This window comes from Heloderma suspectum, chromosome 5 (genome assembly GCF_057233095.1).
Source record: "Heloderma suspectum isolate Gila_16-S chromosome 5, 16-S_ref, whole genome shotgun sequence".
Classification (NCBI taxonomy): Eukaryota; Metazoa; Chordata; class Lepidosauria; order Squamata; family Helodermatidae; genus Heloderma; species Heloderma suspectum.
Window position 1 is genome coordinate 206,936,766 of NC_139462.1, and position 20,441 is coordinate 206,957,206.

General features: G+C 42.3%; 1 protein-coding gene and 1 non-coding gene across 11 annotated transcripts in view; both read right to left on the reverse strand.

Moving 5' to 3' along the window:
* ARHGAP12 (Rho GTPase activating protein 12) overlaps positions 1-15,397 on the reverse strand; it is a 104,887-nt gene extending 89,490 nt beyond the window's left edge. For 8 of the 10 annotated variants that reach the window (XM_084859177.1, XM_084859181.1, XM_084859180.1 and 5 more), the window contains exon 1: positions 15,286-15,397. The gene's annotated coding sequence lies outside the window, so the exon portion shown is untranslated. Of the gene's footprint in view, positions 1-13,054; positions 13,385-15,285 lie in introns of those variants that run through there. The other 2 variants (XM_084859182.1, XM_084859179.1) reach the window with 2 other exon arrangements.
* Positions 15,398-16,855: 1,458 nt separating this feature from the next.
* On the reverse strand, positions 16,856-17,030 carry LOC146345120 (Nuclear RNase P). The gene has a single exon (XR_014792803.1).
* Between the last annotated feature and the right edge of the window lie 3,411 nt (positions 17,031-20,441).

Here is a 20,441-nt window from a genome sequence, read left to right on the forward strand (position 1 = left end):
GCTACAAATTATTTATTGACCAATCCCTTATTTTGGATATACGGGCTAACCAAATTTTGCAGACAGCTCTTTTGCAGAAGATCCCCACAATTAGAATCAATGACGTGGGATGTCTAGAAAATTTTGAATAGGAATTTTTTCACCTGCCATAAATCAATGGAGATCCAATTTAGCATATTTGACTTACATTTATTAAACAAAACTGAAAAGTCTTGTTAATTGCATGCCGTGTAAATACCTGGAAAGTTTTTCCAATAGCCAAAAGTAGTTGAACTGAAATATTTGATGGGGGTGGGGAATCAATACAGTGCACTTTGTGTGGTTTTAAGTACTACATCCAAACAAATTCAAAAGTTTACTTGAAATTTATTTTACTGAACACTGTGTTTATTGGAATACTTGTAAATATTTTAAGACATGGCAACGCAGTAACATACACTTCCCTTACATATTTAAATTTTAAGAAAAATGATGAAGGCACTATCAACTGTTAGCATACTAATTTTAGCATGCTCAAAGAGTGTATAAGCATGTGTAGGTCCTAGGGTTAGTCACATTGGGGTGGGGGAGTTATTACAACTCTGATTTTACATTTGACTATTATTATATACATTCCAGTTGCTCAATCTGACTTATTTTATGAAACAATACATTTCTAAAATAGCGACAATTCTCCATGGAGAGCGGGGGGAAGTAGGAGATGAAAAGGCCATATACCATTAACTTCCCTGTGTGAAAGATCCTGATGACTCATTACATTTTGATATTTAGTTTTATTTGTAAGCCACATTGGAAACATTTGTACCCAGAAGGCAGGATATTATAATAACTGAATATTTCCATGGAAAAATTTTTACCACACATCATCAATTAGAATCCATTTTCAGAGCCCACTTGCTAAATGTTGAACTACTCTAACTTTATTATCCTTCGTTGTGAGAATCACTGCACTCTAATCCTAGGAATTTGATACATATGCAACTGCTGAAATAGTGCATAGAACTATTATTAAGGGTGCAATCCTATGCATGCCTATACAAAAAAGTCCTTCAACATGGCTGGCTGGGGAATGTGTGGAGCTGTAAGACCTTTTTCTATCTAAACATGCATAGGATTGCTCCCTAGATGATGTAACAACTTTTCAGGGTGTGGATGCTTGTTAGTAAGTAACAGCGAAGAGGCTAAGCCTACGTTTTAGTTACTTAACAAAATGGATCAGGTCTTTTTTTAGCTCAAGACAATCTCTTGGTTACGTAGAGGATTTATTTACCTCACGTATTATTAAACCTTGGAAAAAAGAATTGTTTTGCTTATTTTTCCTCCCATCGTCTGCTCACAGATCTTCCTTTAGTGCACTTTTCTGAGTTCATTAGTGACTAGACCTCTTTCCATAACTTCACTTCCTCCATCCATATCACAGCTCATTACCAAACATATTGGGAGTTCTGTTATCTGACTTTATCATTAACATTATCCTGACCTCTTTGGGTCATAATGTACTCTCTTTAACCATGCTTCCACACTCGGGAAACAGCTTTAATGAGGTGACTGTGCGATATTGCACAATAGTCAGTTTCGGTATGTGCATTCTCAGTATCTACGCTGCTACTAGATATAGCAGCACATATCTATATATAACTTCCCAAAATCTATATGTATCTTCCCAAAATATATACCTTCTCCAAATTACAAAATAATTCAAACTGGTTTAACAGTGGTTAGAGATTTTTTTTAAAAAAATTGTTATATGCAAATCTACTGGGCCCCAACTGCAGACATTTGCTGACACTGATGGATTAGGATCTGACATTTGAGACTTCATCACTTCCAGAAGTATTTATTTATTTGCCACTTTTCTTACATGTACCTTAAGGTGGTGTGCATACAGCTCCCAGGCAGTCTCCCATCCAGACAATTACCACATCCAGATCTACTTCACTTCAGCAATTTTGCTCTATCACTGGGGTCCTCAACTTGGTGCCCATGGATAATTCTCTTGGCAACCACCAGGCTCCTTGAAACTTCTGAATTTCAAGTTCAGAAACTTTGTAAAAGTAGTTTTAGATGTCTTTAATGGGAAGCTGGCATGCTGCAAAGTGAAGCACCAGCCTCCAGTGCCATCATTATTTCAAGAATGCCTCTAAACCCCATGTGGTCCCCAGAGGCATTCTTAGAAAATAAAATGGCAGGTGGCTGCAACCTAGTGCTGAACCTAGTCCAGCTGCCAAGAAAAGATAAAAATTAAACTGAAGGGAGCAAGGAATAGTTTTTTTTCCTATGCTCTGTGTATTTTACCTAGTCTGGGGGGAGGGTGGTTAGCTGGTTTTGTTTCTTTGTTTTGGTGGCTTTATGCTTTGCCCAAGTTGTGTGTGTGTCAATGGGTAGGTTTTGTGTGTCTGTGTTGGGGGAGGGGGGAAGTGTGCTTCTCTGAGCTTCGTCATTTTGCCTATTATGAAATGGGTATTTTGTTGTGCTTTATAGGGGCAAATGTGATTTGGCATTTGCAGCTCAGACCCAACTTCTGTCCTGTACTCTGTTTCTTGGCCAAGTTACTTGTCTCTGTGCCTCATTAGTTTGCCTTCTGTGAAATGGCGTTGGAGCAGTAAAAAGTGCACTCAAATAGCCTTTCTGTGTTTTGGAACTCAGACACCACCTCTATGGTATAGTTAGGTTCTCAGGCAAATTAATTCTGTTTTAGCCCCACCAGTTTGCCTTCTGGGAAATGCGTGTTTTGTGAATGGCCACAGCCACCATGGCAACCATTTGTGAGAGTACCCATGACATGCTCACCCATGATATGCCCACCCAAAAAGATTAGGGACCCCTACTCTACCATGTGCCTTGACAATGTTTATATTAGATTTCCACCCTACTATTCAGTACACAGATTACCAGCGTGGTTACAAATCAGTTAAAACTGCTCAGGCAGTAAAAGCCCAGGAAAATAAAACATGGGCCAAGCCAGCCTCCCTGGAATAGTGTTTCATAAGCAGGTCACCATGACAGAGAAGGCCTTCTCCCCAGTCACTATCCACCTCAGCTTACGTTGGCAGTGGCACCTGGAGCAGGGTCTCCAAAGATTATTGCAGTACATGGGCAAGTTGATATGAAAGCAGATGGTCCTTCATGTACCCAGGGCCCAAGCTATGCAGGGCTTTAAGGTGAGCACCAGCACATTGAACTGAGCTCAGAAACGTTCTTTCAACAAATGCAAGATATGTTCCCAACAACTGGTAGCTGTTAGTACCCTAGCAGTTGCATTTTGTACTAACTGCAGTTTCTGCAGTTTGTCTCTTCAAAGACAGCTGTAATGCCTGCCACTAAGGGCCTTGGAATGTGGGCTGTGTACAGTGGGAGGGGCACGGAATGGAGGAGGAGGGGCATGGAATGGGAGGAGAGAGTAAAACGCCACTTTGAAAAGGGAAAGGTGGTTGGTGGCTGAGAAGAGGAGGAGGCAGCAGGAGAGTGAAGGAGGAGAGCTGAGAAGGGAATTCAGGGAAACCAGCAGCTAGAAGAAGACTGCACCTCCACAACAGAGACTGGCAACAAAAGACTAAAAGAAATGGGACAAGCAACTGTTGTTGGTCTAGCAACAACAACACTATGCTTCACAGTGAAACATGGCTTAAAGTTAGAGCGATTCATATTTGGTTTATAGTTCTGTTAATTTTTTTGCTTAATGTTGTTATTTACTAAATATTCTAAAGTTAAGTAAACACTGTTAAACATGTATTTATCTTTAAAGTGATTGCAGTTTGTCCTTCCTCATCCTAGTTATAGAAATCTGAAACATTACACAGCCACACATACAATGCATTGCAGTTGTCCAATCTGGAGATTACCAAAGAGCAGATAGCCAGGTTGCAGTTATCTCTAATGGGGAGTGGCTGCAGCTGAAAGACCAGCCTCAGATGGTTCTATCAAGAAGCCACAATGCACTCTGTGTGTGTTTGTCCTGGACTGTCCAGAAGCTTCAGCTAGTAAAAAAAAAACATGGCAGCCCACTACTAGAAAAAGATGGGTCACTGGAAGCACATTAGATGAGTGGCTTCCCATTACATCCCACGCACTATTAAAAGTTGCGGTTTTCACTAGAGATGTAAACATTCCAGAAATTGTGAGGCCATGGAAAAAAACACATTTTCCCCCCCGGAGAGTTTCGGAAAAATGGTTGTTCAGGCAGGCATTTGGGGTGGGCTAGCGTAATTTTAGAAATGTGATGTTTTTAATGTTGAATTTTATTGTATGAACTGTTTTTATTGTTGTACATCGCCCAGAGTGGCTGGGTGACCAGCCAGATAGGCGATAAATAAATTTAATAAATATATAAATAAAAAAAGTTGGAATTTTGGAAAAATGGTAAAATAAGCACTACTTCTATTTTTAGCACTCTTTACAGATCTAAAGTCACTTTGTTGCTTCAAGACAGCCTTTCCCAACCTTGTGCCCTCCAGATATTTTGGACTTCAGTTCCCATCGGCCTCAGGCAGCATGGCCAATTGTCAGGAACGCTTAGCACTGTAGTCCAAAATATCCAGAGGGCACCAGGTTGGGGAGGGCAGCTTTAGGAACATAAAGTAGCCTTTCTGTTCCTACAGTTATTTTATGTATAACTTAACTTACTCATAAAAGTATCATTTTAAAACTTTTTAAAGTAAACTCAGTTAATAAATTTGTAATTATTGTCTGAATAGATTAGAACTACATTAAATGACTGTTACAGCATAAGAAACACAGGACTCTGTAGAACAATACCCAAACTGTCAAGAATCCACATTTACTGTCAAAAATGCAGAATGGTAACTCTACTCACATGTAGGAAAACTGAGCATAAATGTCCATCAGTAAAATATACTATCCCCTTCATGGATCACTGCCTTGTTGTGGCGAAGGGGCTTGAGTAACTCAGTGAAGCCATAAGCTATGCCATGCAGGGCCACCCAACACAGACAGGTCATGCCAGAGAGTTCTGACAAAATGTGGTCCACTGGAGAAGGAAATGGCAACCCACTCCAGTATTCTTGCCAAGAAAACCCCATGGAACGCATCACAAGGCTAAAAGAGATGATGCCGGAAGATTAGCCCCTCAGGTCAGAAGGTGTCCAATATACTACTGGGGAAGAGCAGAGGGTATTTCCAAGTAGTGCCAGAAAGAGTGAAGACGCTGGGCCAAAGCCGAAAGGACACTCACCTGTGGATGTGTCTGGTGGTGAAAAGAAAATCCGATGCTGTAAAGAACAATATTGTTTAGGAACCTGGAATGTCAGATCAATGAATCAAGGTAAGCTGGAGGTGGTCAACATGAGATGGCAAGATTGAACATCGACATCTTGGGAATCAGCGAACTAAAATGGTCAGGCATGGGCAAATTTAATTCAGGTGACCATCATATTTACTACTGTGGGCAAGAATCCCTTAGAAGAAATGGAGTAGCACTCATAGTCAACAAAAGGGTGGGAAAAGCAGTACTGGGGTACAATCTCAAAAATGATAGAATGATCTCAGTACGAATCCAAGGCAAACCATTCAACATCACAGTAATTCAAGTCTATGCCCCAACCACTGAGGCCAAAGAAGCTGAGGTTGATCGGTTCTATGAAGACCTACAACACCTTCTAGAACTAACACCAAAAAAAGATGTCCTCTTCATCATAGGGGATTGGAATGCTAAAGTAGGAAGTCAAGAAATCACTGGGATAACAGGCAGGCATGGCCTTGGTGTACAAAATGAAGCAGGACAAAAGCTAATAGAGTTTTGCCAAGAGAACACGCTGATCATAGCAAACATTCTTTTCCAACAGCACAAGAGATGACTCTACACATGGATATCACCAGATGATCAATATCGAAATCAGATTGATTATGTCCTTTGCAGCCAAAGATGGAAAAGCTCCATACAGTCAGTCAAAACAAGACCTGGTGCTGACTGTGGCTCAGATCATGAGCTGCTTCTTGCAAAATTTCGGCTGAAATTGAAGAACGTAGGGAAAACCACTAAACCATTCCGGTATGACCTAAATCATATCCCTTATGAATATACAGTGGAGGTGAGGAATAGATTTAAGGGATTAGACCCGATAGACAGAGTGCCTGAGGAACTATGGACCGAGGTCCGTAACTCAAGCCATCCCAAAGAAAAAGAAATAAAAGAAAGCAAAGTGGCTGTCTGATGAGGCTTTACAAGTAGCTGAGGAAAGAAGGGAAGCGAAAAGCAAGGGAGAAAGGGGAAGATATATCCAACTGAATGCAGGGTTCCAGAGAATAGCAAGGAGAGACAAGAAGGCCTTCTTCAAGGAACAATGCAAAGAAATCGAGGAAAACAACAGAATGGGAAAGACTGGAGATCTCTTCAAGAAAATTGGAGATCTCAAGGGACTGTTTTGTGCAAAGATGGGCAAGATAAAGGACAAAAAAGGCAGGGACCTAACAGAAGCAGATGAGATTAAGAAGAGGTGGAAAGAATACACAGAAGAACTATACAGGAAAGATCTGAATGTCCCTGATAGCCATGATAGTGCGGTCACTGAACTTGAGCCGGACATCCTCGAGAGTGAAGTCAAGTGGGCCTTAGGAAGCATTACTAACAACAAAGCTAGCGGAGATGACAGTATTCCAACTGAGCTATTTAAAATCCTAAAAGATGATGCTGTTAAAGTGCTGCACTCAATATGCCAACACATTTGGAACACTCAACAGTGGCCGCAAGACTGGAAAAGGTCAGTTTACATTCCAATGCCAAAGAAGGGCAACGCCAAAGAGTGTTCAAACTACCGCACAATTGCGCTCATTTCACATGCCAGCAAGGTGTTGCTCAAAATCCTACAAGTTAGGCTTCAGCCGCATGTGAACCGAGAACTACCGGAAGTACAAGCGGGGTTTCGAAGAGGCAGAGGAACTAGAGATCAAATCGCCAACATTCGCTGGATCATGGAGAAAGCAAGAGAATTCCAGAAAAACGTCTATTTCTGCTTCATTGACTACGCTTGAGCCTTTGATAGTGTGGATCACAATAAATTGTGGCAAACTCTTAAAGTGATGGGAGTACCAGACCACCTAACCTGTCTCCTGAGAAACCTGTACGAGGGTCAAGAAGCAACAGTAAGAACCAGACATGGAACAACCGACTGGTTCAAAATTGGGAAAGGAGTACGACAAGGCTGCATATTGTTGCCCTGCTTATTTAACTTATATGCAGAGTACATCATGAGAAACGCTGGGTTGGATGAATCACAGGTCGGAATTAAGACTGCCGGGAGAATTATCAACAACCTCAGATATGCAGACGATACCACCCTAATGGCAGAAAGCGAAGAGGATCTAAAGAGCCTCTTGTGGAGGGTGAAAGAGGAGAGTGCAAAAGCTGGTTTGAAACGCAACATTAACAAAACTAAGATCATGGCATGTGGCCCCATCACTTCTTGGCATATAGAAGGGGAAGAAATGGAAGCAGTGACAGATTTTATTTTCTTGGGCTCCAAGATCACTGCAGACGGTGACTGCAGCCATAAAATTAAAAGACGCTGGCTCCTTGGGAGGAAAGCTATGGCAAACCTAGACAGCATAGTAAGAAGCAGAGACATCACCTTGCCGACAAAGGTCCATCTAATCAAAGCTATGGTTTTCCCAGTAGTAATGTATGGCTGTGAGAGCTGGACTATAAGGAAGGCTGAGCGCCGAAGAATTGATGCTTTTGAACTGTGGTGCTGGAGAAGACTCTTACGAGTCCCCTGGACAGCAAGGAGGTCAAATCAGTCAATCCTAAAGGAAATCAACCCTGAGTGCTCATTGGAAGGACAGATACTGAAGCTCAAGCTCCAATATTTTGGCCACCAAATGCGAAGAGAAAACTCTCTGGAAAAGACCCTGATGCTGGGAAAGACTGAAGGCAAAAGGAGAAGGGGACGGCAGAGGATGAGATGGCTAGATAGCATCACCGATGCAATGAATATGAACTTGAGCAAGGTCCGGGAGAGAGCGCAGGACAGGAAGGCCTGGCGTGCTATGGTCCATGGGGTCACGAAGAGACTGAACAACAACGACTGAACAACAACACGACTGAACAACAACAACAAAATATACTTTAGATCAATCATTTTAATAAGGAATGAAAGAACTAACTATGCTGGGAATCTTATAGAGAGGAATAAAAAATATATATTTTTGCCCATGGCTTCATTGTTTCCACACATTGTACATCTCTAGTCTTTCTATAAAAGTGTTCTTATGACATAGTTTTTAGAAGTCTTTGGGAGGGAGTAAAGGGAGGGTAACAGTATATAAATACTTTGTCTTAAACTCTAAAAGAAAATATTCCATAATCCAAAGCTGTTCAATTCTTCGGGCGGGGGGACAGTTTTCCTCTGAATTTTTTCCAGTTTTTTCCTGAGCCTTCGCATCTCTAGTTTTAAATAATAAAGGCTTTAACAGCCTAGGCTCTACTTGAGTAATTGCTTTTGCTACTTTATTCCATCATGACCTTCCAATAATTTTTTTTTTAAAATGCTTTTCAGGTCTGAGTTGTAATTATTGTTCTGCTGCTAAATGATTTTGAGGCTGTATTTTACTTTTTAGGCTGCATTGTTGTTTCTTAAGTATAGTATTGTATCTTAGTATTGTGTTTTACTCTCAGTTCTGTAAGCTGCCCAGACAACATACGTTGATGGGTATCCATATAAATATGATAAAATAAATGAAATAAACAAAGGGCACATTCTTAAGTGTACCACCTATGCCCCAAATTCAAACCGTAAGGGAAGAGAGAGAAGCATTCTTGGTAACTGTCCTACAATTATGAACTCCAATCTCTTGGAGATCTTCCAAAACCCAAACCTGACAACCTTCAGTAATCCTGCAAGAAAATGACCTGGTTCACATGACACGACAGCCCGCTGTGGCTTAATTTAGCTCCCAGGGGCTGCTGCATCATGACAGGCACCTTGCAGGTGCCCAGCTTGTTGTGGCTGGTCGTGCTGAGCAAACCCAGACAGTATGGGGTTTTGAGAGTTAGACAACCCTAAAATAGCTTGTTTTAGGGTTATTTGAGAGCTGTCTAACTCTTGAACAACCCCTACTGTCTGGGTTCACGTGACATAACAAGTCATAGCAAGGCAGGCACCCGAGGGCGCCATGCAAAAATGGTGCCCGGCACAACGCAACATCCCCTGTGGGTAAATTAACCAATGGTAGACTGTCATGATGTGCAAGCAGGCCCAACATCTGTTCTGTCATGAAATAAGCAGGAATGAGATAATTTTAATTTATATATAACGTTTCAGCTGTGTAATTCTTTTAGTGTAGTATTTTTTCTCCCTAAGTTACCTTAAAGAGAAATGTAATAGAAGTTAAGTAGCTAGTTTTTAGTTTAACTTTGAGAAAGGTGCCTATTTCTGTTCTAATGGGACATAATACCAATGCACAACATAATTTACCTAGAAATGTTAAACCCCATTACGCAACCTAACATCAAATCATGATTAGCCGCTATTCAAACAAAGTTTGAAGGCCATTCACAAATCGGAAATCCCTCCCTCCCCACTTTAAAGTAAATCATTTTGCTGTTCCATCTGAACAGGCAGACAATGGGGCTGTTCAAATGACACGACAGCCTGCGGCTTATTTAACCCATGGTGAGGGTGTGGTGCGTGTGGCCACCATTTTGAATATGCAACCCCCACTCAGGGGGTGTCATGGCATGCAAAGCCAGTGAGCATTGGTAACATGAGGGTTAAACAATGCTCACCTAACCCATGGTCTGTTTTAGGGTTATACGAGGGTTGTTTAAACCTCACATAACCCACTCACTAGGTTCGCATGACACAACAACCCCCAAGTGTGTCATCCAAACCCTGTCAATTATTTGTATTTGTCCTGCTGCAAACCAGAGTTTGATCCTTGTTTCCAAACCTGGTTTGCATGGCAAGCCCAAAATATATCTTGTCAGTTTGGATCAAAGAGCAACTATGATTTGCCTAAAGCCAGGAAGAGAACTGCAGCATGCAGCAGAGTGGCCGTGCTTGCACGATTGCGGGGGTAAAAGAAACCATTGTGGCTTCTCCCCACCACCCCTGCGCCCTTTGTTTACATAATTACCCATGCTGCAGCATGGGTTGGCATGTCATCCAAATGCAGTGTAGCGGGGGTGGCTTCGTACCCACCATACAACCCACTACGTGCAATAGGGGTTATGGGGTAGGTATAAAGTCACCCCCGCCCCACACTGGGTTTGGACAACATACCAAGCCATGCTGCAGCGTGGGTAATTATGTAAACAATAGGTGCTCACATGGCACATGTGGGGGGAGAAGCCACAATGGCTTCTTTTACCCCCATGATCATGCGAACCCAGTCAATGAGAAAAGAGGAAGCATGCAAACCCAACTATCCTTCATGACTCAGTTGTGTACCATTGGTTTAGTGTTATGTCTGAACCAGTCAACTATTAGAAGCAGAGAATTAGAGGTTTTCTATCTGTCAACAAAAACCAGACAGACCAAATCAGCTCTAGACAAATAGAACTTGCTGTTCCAGGATGGAGATACACTCAAATATGCATCCCATTTAACATAACACAGTATATATTTATTTATTTATTTATTTATCTAGCATTATTTATTTATATCCAGCCATTTTTCCTCTTGCAAAGAACCCAAGGCAGCTTACGTGGTCTTCATTCTCTCCATTTTGATCCTCACAACAACGCTGTGAGGTAGGTTAGGCTGAGAGTCAATGACTGGCCCAGTGGGGACTTAAACCTGGATCTCCCAAGTCTCAATGCAGCACTGGCTCTCAATAAACAAACAACATCCAAAGATGCACCTGATTTACACAAGATGCACCTGATTTACACAGTCCCTGAGCCAGCAAGTGATATGCACTTGGAAGCCTGCTTCCACATCTGGATCTCCTTGGATTGGGATAAGATTCTTCAATAACCTCACACTGTAAACTCTTAACGTACTACTAGAGGTGCTTGCTCATGCATCTGACAGACAGCAATCAGTAATAAGCTACATGAACTGGTAAGACTAGATCTAGAAAAGGAACCGGAGAAGTGCAGGGGATGATATGCCTGTGAACTGGGACTCCCTATCTATACCTTATATCACTAGCTCTTTATTTTTAATTCTATTTTGCTTTGAAAGTTCCTTTATTTTTTCTTAAGGGATTCTTCAAGTTTAACAGGAAAATTGTGATGTAGCACAGAGGAAGAGAATGCTGGGGGGCGGGGGCACTGTACAGACACAACTCATTGCATCTCCACCAGAGGCATATTAAGAACCTTGCTGGATTGTGACCACAATTTGCAGATAAGGGGGGAGTAAAAAAGTAAGCTCTAGAAATAAAACATCTGTGACCTATCAAGAAACACTGTAACACTGAGGGGGGCACCAATAATTAGTATTTTAACCACCATCTGCTTCTACAAATGATTTCTTCCTGTCACTTTAACTCCTCTCAAATCATCATAAGAAAAAGATGCTACAGAAACAGGGGAAACAAGCCCATCTACAACTTCCATATTTGACTATCTGAATTAATTTAAATTCAAATGTTGAGTAGCTTCCCCAAGGAAGAAACACATTGGCCATGTTTGCACATAACACTAAACCAAAAATCTTGGCTTAATAAGACAGGAGATACACAAGCAGCATGCAGGTACACACACTCCACTCCACGTGAGTGAATAAACTTAAGAAGAAGCCACAGTTAACCTTTGCTTCCCATTACATGCGAACGAGAACTGTGGTTAATTGCTCCCAAATAAACCAGGATGCATAAGCCAGTTTTAAACTTTGAAGCTGCTTATGAAACCTGGCTTGTTCGGGAGCAATATAACAGGAACCTAAAGTTAACTGTAGCTTCCCGGTTAGTTTCCCTGTTCTCAAAGGGGCTGTGTGCATTTGCACACTGCTCCAGCATATTAAATCATCATACGTATTCTTGGCTTAGGATTGTGAACGGGCAATTTGGGAAACTAGTTTGTCAATACATTTCATTTAACTGTCCCTTCATTCTGCTATTGAATGCAGCCCTTTTTCTAGTTGCACTTGTGTTACTGAAACAGTCAGCATCTTAGCCAGCATACATGCACAAATTCCTGAAAAGAGCATGTAATTTCACATGTTTAAAAGTGCTGTCTATGTCACAAAAGCCATCTCTCAGATGTTGTTTCTTAAAAGCCTTGTTTTTCGAGCACTGAAGTAAGCATCACCTGCTGTAGTCAGTGGTCGAAACAGAACTGAGGGAGGGAGGAGGAAGGGGAGAGAAAAAAGAAGCATGTACCATCAATATTATGAGCATAATAAGGCTGTAATCCTAAAGCTCTTAATTCCAGGAGTAGGTCCAACTGAACTCAATGGGGCTTTATTTCTGAGTAGGCATGCATAGATTTGTCCTTTAAGAATAAGAACCCTGGGTTTTTTTAATATAGCAAACTGCATTATATACTAATTTGTACTTTTCAAAGAGTAGATGTAATGTAGGAGGCAATGAAAGCAAAGTACCATGACATTAAAACCCACACACTTCACTAAGCTAATGCAAGTCAAGGAAGGTTGCGCAAAGTCTGAAATTAGTATTACAGCCCTACTAGTCCTCAGATTTTCAAAGCAGCAACACTTTAGCGTGCGCGCACACACACACAAAGTGCAAACATCTGTGGCATGTTAAAGAACACTGTAATAGTCATATCTGTGTATCAATTGCATTTCTGGTTCCCTCCCTAGAAGCTCTTTAAAATCAATTATAATTTAACTTAATTTCTTCAGTTAATATAGTGTTAATCAAGAAGCTTAGGTTAAAGAACAAAACTTTAAATTATGTTTAACATGGTCTAACTTCAGTCTCATGATAATTGAAAAAACTTTACTACTATTTATAAAAGCCAAAAAAACAACAACACTGTCATTTTGTTCTTATACCGCAGACTCTTGTGCTGGCAAACATTATTCCCTACAGCTGCAATGAACACATTAATGATGTTTTGAGACAAACAAAGTTAGTCATTGAAGCCATATTGGAGGACATTTAGATCCCCACTGTCATAAGTTCTTACCAACTGAAGGCCAGATGAAGTAAAACCCAGCCAACTGTCCTCTACACAATAGATGTTTTCTCTTACGTTGTGACTTGTCAGCATCTCAGGAACAAGCTTTAATTCAAGCACATTTCCATTAAGCCCATGATTTCGGGGTATATTAACGTATGAGAGCAAAATGCACCCCATGGCATGACAGTTTTGTCCTTCATACAGATTTTTCTACATACTATAGTCTCACTTCAGGCACGGATTTTCTCCAGAAGAGGAATGCAAGACAAAAGGCCTGCATTACTCTCCAAGTTTAAGATCAAAATCTCTGACAAGAATCAAGAACACAGAAGTCATCTGGAAAAAGAAAAGCAACATTTCTAGTCACCATGGCAGAAAAGCAAACATACCATGCAATGCCAAGTCCACGATTTTCATAACATTCCCTTCACATTTTCTCAGGGAAATCAATTTCACATGCTAAAATTTATCAGAATAATTCTGCTTGACAGCTTGTATGACTCATTTGTACTCAATTTTATATGAAATAGTTTCAAAATAAGTACTAAGATAAGAAACCCACAGATGGTAAGCACAGACAATAGAGACCCATTACAAAAAAACAGTCTAATCCTCCCTGAACACCTCAATAATTTGGTCTTCCCTTAAATGAAAGCCAAAGTTTACCTTTTAAAATTTCTTGAAAATTAGCTACTGACTCATGTTTACCAACTTTTGAATGCACAGCTTGCTTAAATACCAAACAACTTTTAAAACCTATTTTTACAAACTAACAAAACAATTAAGGGCATGCAATGTATCAGCTTCTTCTCTCTGCTATTTTGTTAGGGTGCTGACTACAATTACCAACTATAAATAGCTAGGAAAAATCTGTGGCTAATACACTATTGTTGACTCAAACAAACAAGACTGAGTCTAAATCATTTTAATGCCTGTACAGGCAGTTGGTGGGACAGCAAGAATGCAGAGCTTCCACCTAAATTAGTAACTAAGATTTCCCCCCATACACACATCACAATTTATCTTAACTAGTGAAATGAAGTTATACATGATGTATTCTTATTTTATCCTTTGTGTTAATTATTATTTGCTGAACTATACAGAGCTCTGTAAAAATCATATGGACTATGCATATCCAGACATACAGTACAAAAAACCCTCTATCCAAATCACGTTTTACTGCAAAAGCCAAACACACTATTGCTTTCCCATTTTGGAACCTTTCCCCACAAAGGAAACTTTTCAGGATGAGGGGAAAGAAGGCAGAGGGGTGGCATCCGATCCATATACGACAGCGCAAACATTAAAGCTTCCGGGCATGAACCAGCCATTGGCTGCTGAGGCAAAAAGAAAGACTCCCGTAAGGACGTCTTAGGACTTGGGTTCCTACATATTTTCCGGAAGCAGGTTGCACTTGTTGAAGAGACAGATGAATTGAAACTGGGCCTAAATCAGGAGAGCGATGGGAGTTTTATTCCTTTTCCCCTATCCTTTAGACACGGAGAGGACTACCAAATAATTACAGGGAACCAAATGTCCGCACACATTCCACCACACGCACAAGTTCAAGAAAACTTTTCTAAAATTGTCCAATGAAGATATGGCTATATCTTAAAGGCACGCACACACCCTTCCTCAGTAGGAATTTGATTTTAATCATTAAACCTCTTCAGTCATAACCCAAGTGTTGCCATGGGGAACCTGACAAGAGCACCCAGATCACCATCTACCCACCATCAGAGAAACAGTAACGTATCAAGACACACATGCTTAATATTGTGTGCACACACGACTGACACATTAGTTACCCTTTAAACGCGCCTGTCGTTCATCCAACCGGGGTAATTATAAGCGTTGTTTACAAGACGGGCTTCTACACGCGCGCACACTTATGTGTGGAATGGAGTCTGTAAGCTATCTTAGTGACGGAAACACGGAAAGGGGTGGGGGGGGAAGAGTTACTCCGGTTTAATTAACACGGGATACAACAGCGTGATCCTGCGGAAAAAGCGAGCGAAGAGAGAGGCCAATAGGAAGTCGTCCTGTTTGTCCTTCCATCCTCTCGCACACAAATGGACCTGAGGGAGGGGAGAACTGATGTGACGCTAGCAGCGCCCCCTCCCCACAGCTCAGCAGGAAAGGGAGGGGGCCGTGGAAACAGCCTTCACCTCAGAGCACTTCGGTCCGACGCCCCAACCGCTCCCGCCCCCCCAACTGAGATACTGCCCCCCCCTCACCGAAATTGGGCGGCCCGGGTCGCGCGGCTCTGCTCCGACACCCAACGCGGCGGTTACGCGACGGGCTCCCGCTCCTTCCTCCTCCTTCCGCCCCGCCTCCTTCCCTCGGTCCGTCCGCTCGCCCTTCCCCTCCTCCCCCTGGCCTCTCCTGCCCGTCCAAAAGCCCCGCCCGCTCAGCTCGGCGCCGAGTGTCAGCTCCAGGGCACCGCGCGGCCCGGCGTCACAAGTCCCCGTCACGTGCCGGGGGGGGAGAGTGAAAGGCGGGGCGGGGCGAGGCGAGGCGGGGCGCGGAGGAGCCGGAGGGGGGGAGGGGAAATAGGCGGGAAAAAGTGACGGTCCTCTGAGGAAGGAGGAGAGCTCGCTTGTCGTTTGCGCTCCTTGGAACGCTCGCGCGCGCGCGCTCTCCGCCCGGGCTGTGGCCCGGAATAGCTGCAGGTCAAAAAGTAAAGCCCGGCCGAAAACACGCACAAAACCTTCTCGGTGTTGTTGTCCCCTCCTTCCCCCACGCGAGATGATACTCAGGCTCAGCCAAAAAAATCTCAGTTCTTCGGAGGGAAACGAATCCAAGCTTAATTCCGTATGTCCCCTAGGTGTAGCCCTGTTAGTCTGCTAAAGCAAACGCGAAGTTCTGTGGCACCCTGACGGTGCAATCCTGTTTGTGTTTAGACAGAAAAGAGTCCTACAGCTCCTGGCGTTCCCCGCCCCAGCTATGCTGGCTGGGGAATGCTGGGAGTTTGTAGGACTTTTTTTTGTCCAAATATGCATAGGATCGTGCCCTGGGAGACTAACACCGCAATCCTTTGAGACCACTTTTTCAGAGACAGAATGAAGTCTTATTCTCGGTATGTGGGGGGGATTGTAAACAGTGGAGCCGAAAATATTTCTATATCTATGAAATGCAAGAAGTATAGTCTGGCATGCCCAAGCTAGCCACTGTCAGCTGCCTTCCGGTGTCACGGAGCAAAGAGCTGGAATTTTAGGCAGAAACGTCCCGACTTTACAAGACGGGAATTGCCTTTCCGCAGAGTTACACAGGCTCAAGCCTGTAGTTATGCAGACCACTAATCAGAGTGTTTTGACTTCAAGCCTGAGGACACATGCATACCACAAACCATTTTATGCGAGTTATTTAAATTTTTTTAGGGTGCAATCCTATGTTAAATGGGGCTCATTCTCTAATAAGGGCATTTTAAGGGCTTTCACTTTTTTAAGGTTTTTGTTTCATTGTTTCACAGTTCTATTGTTTTTAGTTGCTGTACACCAACATGATGGCTTTTTAGCAGATAAGGCGGTATATAAATGTTAATAGTAATGCAGCCTTAGGCTGAAACCCTATGCACATTTAAAAAGGTAAAGGTGTCCCCAACCAGTAGTGTCCGACTCTAGGGTGTGGTGCTCATCTCCATTTCTAAGCCAAAGAGCCAGCGCTGTTCGAAGACGCTTCCGTGGTCATGTGGCCGGCATGACTGAACACCAAGGTGCACAGAACTCGGTTACCTTTCCCACCGAAGCGGTACCTATTTATCTACTTGCAATTTCTTGCTTTCGAACTGCTAGGTTGGCAGGAGCTGGGACTGAAGACGGGAGCTCACTCCGTCACGCAGCACTCGGGTCTCGAACTGCTGTCCTGCCGACCTTCCGGTCTGCAGTTCAGCATCTTAACCACTAAGCCACCGCGGCCCGCCAAAGGCGGAAGTAGGGTGATGAAACACCCCGTACGTAGCCTCTACGGAGAGCTTCCCCCCAGCCTGCTATGCACATTTACCTGGCAGTAAGTTCCATTGAATTCAATGGAGGAACTAACTTCTGAGTAGACATGCATAGGATTGCACTGTTAGGGGATAATCCTATACCCATTTATCTGGAAACAAGCCCCATTGGACTCAGTGAGACTTCTGAGTAGACATGTATAGGATTGTTCTGTTACTCGCCTTTTTGTATTCACAAATTATAATCAAAATAGTTAAACCATGAGATCCTAACCACAAACAAACAGTCCCATTGCTTGGGGTCTCATGGTTAAACCACCCTAATTTGGTTATTGGTATTAAGATAACTAATCCTGTACCAAAGGGAGTGTGGGGGTGGGGGGTGGGAGAGGGAAGGTGGAGGGGTTTGGGGAAATTCAGTGACACAGTCATTATTTTCTTTCTTTGATGCACAGAAGGAGAATTGATTGGTGCCAATACGTACAATTCTTTAGTTTCTGTTATTCCCATTTTTTACTTGAGAATATACTAGCAAAAAAAAAGCAGGAAAGAATTATGAGAATCTCTTGGATTTTCTTTGTGCCATTCCTTCTCAATGCCTTCTACATTCTGTGGGCTGCAAGGTGTTTAAGCTGTTTGTTCATGTTTCCTCAAGCTGGTATCATCTCAATGAGGATGTGTTCACAGCTTCCATCTCAAATAGGAGCAGTTTACTCCAGCAATAACATCAGCAGTGAAAAACCCTTCTGTTCTGTTCTCACCTCCAACTCACTGTGGAATAAACTACTCTTGTTCACCCTGACATGTTGGCATCTACCAAAATGAAGTTCTTTACTGCTGTTCTAACTGCTGGCCTACTGTTGATTGAGAGGGTAGATGCAAATGCACCCTAAGTTAAATCAGTCAAAAGAAGCTTAAATGCAAAAGTATGGTATAAACAGCTTTTGAATTGCATTGTTTTCAGCACTAGGCAAAGGCTTTTTCTTATTATCTAGACCTTTTAATATTTTATGGATTATGTTAATGCCACAAATTCATCAGCTCTTTTATTCTCTTGTGGTTTTCTGGCTATTTTTAGATTTTATTGTTACTATTTTATCTGATATTGTATTCTACCATAGAATGATATATACTGAAGCACCAGATATAAATTTATGAAATAAACAGAATATTCCCCAGATTATTGTACTAGTGCCCCACACATTCTCGACACAAACTCGGAGGGAGCAATCCTATGGCCGCTAGATAGTGGCTAGACGGCCATAGGATATGTTGCTTTGCGGGAACCGACCTCCTCCCAATTCCGCGTTGCCTCGGAGGCAGCGTGGAACAGCCCCATCCTCCGCGCTTGCAAGAGGAGCGCAGAGCAGCTGAAAAGGGGCATGGCTGGGGCGTTCTGGGGCAGTGAGGGTGGAACTGCCTGTATGACATATCCTATGTGTCGTAGCCTCCTTCCCTGCTCTGTGCTCCCGCAGCCACAATTGGCTGTCTAGCCAAAAATGCAGGGCAGGAGGAGCATGGAGGGAATGATCTCCTCTGTGCTTCTCCTGCCCTGCTTTGGGTAGGCGGTTGTCTCCAAGTTCAGAGATGGCCACCTATCTCGATAGGTGCGCCCAAAATGTCTTATATTGGCTCATAATCATAAACATGTTGACATTCCATGTGGCCAATAATCCTCTTTGTGTTGTTTTTTATATGAAGAAGTAGGGCATCTGATTCTTGAAAGAAAACTTTATTTATTAACTAGTAAAGAGTTTAGTTTCTGTGCGGCATGGAGCTCTCACCTTCTCTGAAGCTGTCTATGCTTGTCTTCTAACTAGTCTCAACCAGGTCCTTGTTAGCATCAATAGATACACAAGTTTTTAAAAGACAGTACACTATTCCCACACTCTTAATCCTCATTTCTGACTGTAACCAAGTTTTATGTAAGTGTAACAACATTTGGCCATAGTCTTCCTTTGTCTCTCCCCACCTCTCTGTATAATTAAATTATAGATAACATGTTTTGCATGCAAAAGGTCCCAGGTTCAATCCCTGCCATCTCTAGGCAGGGCTGGAAAGGACTCCTTTCTGAAACCCTAGACAGCTGCTGCCAGTCAGTGAAGAAAATACTGAGCTAAATGGGGCAGTGATTTGACTTGGTATAAGGCAGCTTCCTATGTCCCTGTTATTTCCTTACTATCTATTTTAGATTGTAATCTCCTTGGGAAAAGGGCACTGTCTATGTTGCCTATGTAACTGTAAGGTACTGTGGTCATCATCATTGGCCAAGAATTCTTCTGAGGAAAGTGATTATTGTGTAACCCTGGTCCCAGAAGGCATTATTTCTTGAGCGATATATGGTCAATTGCCTCAGGTGTCCATTCCTTAGTTTGATCATTCTCCTTTCAATTTTCTTACCAATCTGCCTTTTGTCTGTTTCCCCTCCCCCTCCATTCTCCCCTGCTGAAAGATCATTCCACTCCTAAACTTTACATTTGACTTTCTGTTATTGTTTACACTGAGGAACAGAGGCAGGAAGCTGTGAAGTCTATGTGAAGAGAGCCCAAGTTTTGAGAAACAGAATATCCCTGACAGCAGAAATCTGAAATGTGTTTTCCCTCATCCCTCCATGTAATTCTGCCACAAATCTGACCTCCAAATGCTAACATTCCCTTCGCCTCCTCCTCCTCTTTCTTTTTCATTAAATTCCCTCCTACTCACATTCTCTGCTCTAACAAATTAATTTAAGGCTCAGCTCTCACTAGAGTTGAAGAACATTTAAAACAACCCTTTTCACACACATCCATGATGATTTCTGAACAGTTTCAGAGGAATTTTACCTTTTTGTATTCTTTGTTTCAGCAATGTAGTATGACCAAAAGCACATTTTCTGTTATACTAGGACGTGGTGTTTTAAATGTGTAAGGCGGGGGGGGGGGGGATATGTGGGAGAGTTTTCAGAAATGTGATCCCTCACCAGCATTCTGAAGTGACACAGACCTAAGAAGTGTGTCATGTGAATCTTCTGAACCTGTAGATTAACTGTATAATGTCACTATCATCTTCCAACATATTCCTAATTCTATAGTAAAATAAAATATCCCATTTGCACAGCTGGCAGTACAACATATTGATTAAATATTTATGAGTAACTGTTGCTAAATTAAAAGGGGGGAGGATACCACTTTGGAAATGCCATCAGCTACCGTCAGAAACACAACTTTAAAATGCATCTCAGTGTGTATATATAATAGGTGCATACACCAGCTCTGCTAATCATCAGGATTCAGCTGTTATCTCTGTATTGTTATCCTGAAATTATAACTGCTGCATACGCAAACAAGAGAATTCACAAAGTTTCAAAATTAGCCTTTGACAGACTATCCTGGGCCATTCACAGGTCTCTGTGTTTCTTTGTGGAAGCATGAGCTCCACCCATCACGGATAACAAGCATACTATTGTTT